The sequence below is a fragment of the Dioscorea cayenensis genome, chromosome 1 (genome assembly GCF_009730915.1).
Source record: "Dioscorea cayenensis subsp. rotundata cultivar TDr96_F1 chromosome 1, TDr96_F1_v2_PseudoChromosome.rev07_lg8_w22 25.fasta, whole genome shotgun sequence".
Classification (NCBI taxonomy): Eukaryota; Viridiplantae; Streptophyta; class Magnoliopsida; order Dioscoreales; family Dioscoreaceae; genus Dioscorea; species Dioscorea cayenensis.
The window spans coordinates 23745976-23749000 of NC_052471.1; the positions used below are offsets into that span (position 1 = coordinate 23745976).

At 44.4% G+C, this 3025-nt stretch overlaps 1 non-coding gene across 1 annotated transcript; it reads right to left on the reverse strand.

The window, feature by feature from the left end:
* Window positions 1-795: 795 nt before the first annotated feature.
* LOC120265859 lies at window positions 796-902 on the reverse strand. Its single transcript, XR_005537777.1, has one exon. It is a non-coding gene; the product is annotated as a small nucleolar RNA R71 (small nucleolar RNA).
* Window positions 903-3025: the final 2123 nt, after the last annotated feature.

Consider the following 3025-nt stretch of genomic DNA (forward strand, 5'->3'; position numbering starts at 1 on the left):
ATCAAATTAAGTATTTTTCACTCCCCTACTCCCTATGGATTCGACCCGCTCACTCGGGATTATTACTCGACAAGCCCGTGCACTTCGTGGATATAAGCAAGGGAACTTGTCAAGTTTTTTTGGTGTCGTTGCCGGGGAGTTAGGCGCTTTAGAGATACTTTTGCACTTTGTTTTTTTAGCTATTCCACTACACATTCTATTTCATATCTTCTTATTCTATCATCATTCTGATTTTCTTTTTCTTTACTTTTGGTGCAGCTCCAGGTTATGACCCGAGGGATTCCATCAATATTGATTAAAGGAGACCTTGAACTTGAACGTACACTTCGAAGGAAAGGGAAAGAACCTGTACAAGAATAGCCTAATCCAGTGATTTTTAAAGTAGAAGGATCCGACAACATGGCAGTAACAAAAATGAGCAACAACGGACACTATCCGATTATGCGGACCTTCGATGTTGCGGGACACAATCGAGTATTGTGCGTCCCCCACCATTCGCTTTCGAATTTTGAGCTAAAAGCCGGCATTCATCCATATGCCTGCAGTAGATCCACACAATTCAACGGTTTGGCCGATGAGGATCCAAATAGTCACATAGAGAGCTTCCTCGAGGTGTGTGACATGCTGAAGATAAATGGTGTGACGGATGATGCCATCAAATTGAGAGCCTTCCCATTTTCCTTAAAGGGGAAAGCAAAGCAGTGGCTACACTCATTACCTAGGGCATCAATCACTACATGGGAGGAGATGGTAGAAGCTTTTCTAGCCCGTTATTTCCCTCCCGGAAAATCAGCAAAGCTTAGGAATGAGATCTCATCCTTTATGCAGTTGGAATTGGAGTCTCTATTTGAGACATGGGAAAGGTTCAAGGAACTCTTGCGCAAGTGCCCGCAACACGGATTCCCGGAGTGGATGATTGTTCAAACCTTCTACAATGGTTTGAACCCGAGTACAAGGCAACTCTTGGATGCGGCGGCAGGAGGTACCTTAGGTAGCAAGACCACCGATGAGGCTCGTCAATTGATTGAGGAAATTGGGTTAAATAGCTACCAGTAGAATGCTAGAGAGAAGAAAAAGGTGGCCGGTCTCCATGAAATTGATGCGGTAACTTCATTGGCGGCCCAAGTGGAGAGTTTGAGTAAGAAGCTAGATCTTATAGCTTCGAATAGAGTTACGGCCGTGACAAATTGCACCGGTTGTGGTGGAGGACATGCTCCCTCCGATTTGCCCAATTGTCATAGGTGATGTTTCTTCAGTTGAGAATGTTGACTTTGTAGGTAATGGAATGACACCTCAAGGGAATCCATACAGCAACCCCTACAATTCAGGTTGGAAGAATCATCCCAACTTTTCATGGAGTAATCAAGATCCACACAAGACCATGGGGCCATCGGGGTTCCAACAACAACAACAAGCCCTCAAGTGGAAAAAGCAATTTCAGGTTTGGAAACCCGAATGACGGATTTTGGAGAAGCACTTGGCTAGATTTGTTCAATTGGCAAATACAAGATTTGAATTAGTCGAGGCTACACTTTCGCAATCACACCGCCTCCTTGCACTTCCTTGAAAAATCAAGTGGGGAAAATTGCGAAAATCACTTTCCGAAAGGCCACATGGAAGTTTATCAAGCAACACGGAAACCAACCCGAGAGAACATGTGAAGGCAATCGCTTTGAGAAGTGGTCGTGAGGTTGAAGGGCGGCTTCCCGAGTGAAAAAGCCGAAAAGAACACGCACCCGAGCGTCGTAGAGGTTGAGAAGGGAGCAAACAAAGAGAAAGAGGTGGCACCCCCATCTTTCAAGCCAAGAATCCCTTATCCCTCTAGATTAAAGAATGTCCAAGGGGATGACCAGTATAAGAAGTTCCTGAGTTTGTTCAAGCAACTCCACATCAACATTCCTTTTGTTGAAGCTTTGGCTCAAATGCCTAAGTATGCGAAGTTCCCGAAAAGACCTATTAACCAACAAGAGAAAAATTGAGGAGAGTGCTTCATCTGGTGCTTGATGCTTCATGCTCGGTCAGTGTTACAAAAAGAACATGCCGAACAAGAAGAAAGACCCGGAAGCTTCATTATTCCGTGTAACATCGGCAACTTAGGTGAGGAAATAGCATTATCGGATTCAGGGGTAAGTATCAACATCATGCCATATACTTTCTTCCAAAAGCTAGGCTTGGTGAGCCTAGACCTACTCGGATGACTTTACAATTAGCGGACTGAACGGTCACGACATCCCGAGAGGCATCATTGAAGACGTACTTGTCAAGGTGGACAAGTATATTTTTCCGGTTGACTTTGTAGTGCTAGATGTTGATGAGGATGCAGATGTACCCTTTATACTTGGGAGACCGTTCTTGCGGACTTCCAAAGCATTGATTTACATGGACGGAGGAGAGCTCACATTGAGAGTAGGAGACTGATAAACTCACTTACCGCCTTTTGCTGAAGCCATGCGGCATTCTCTCGATTTTGATGACACTTTGTATTTTCTAGACACTACTGATGAAATTGTTGATGAATATATACAGGAAATGTTTAACCCGGATCTGTATGAAGGTTTGTTCGACCAAGCGGAGAGCAATGAAGAAGTACTGATGCTTGGTTCGACCGGAGAGGAAACATCTACCCCGGGAATCTTGAAGAAGGTGCTCCAGAAAATGAAGAGGGCTCGAAGGCGCCACTGAAAATGCCCCAAGACTATTGGCGACGTACATGACCCAAGGGAGTTGGACGAACAATTGCTAGGTGGTCCGAAGCCCGGTAGTACACCCTCTACCCTCAAGAGACTTTGCTCATCATGCTTTCAAGTTATGGGTAAGAGGCCAACCTTCGTTCATGAACCCCCGTGAGGTAAGAAAGATACGTCAAGCTTAGTGACATTAAACAAGCGCTTCTTGGGAGGCAACCCAAGTGTTTACTATTTTCGTACTTTTCGTTTAGTTTGTTTGCATGAATAAATTGTTAAGTGTTGGTGTTTCAATTTTTGAGTGCTTGTGCTGCGATTTTATTGTGGGTTTTAAAAGAATT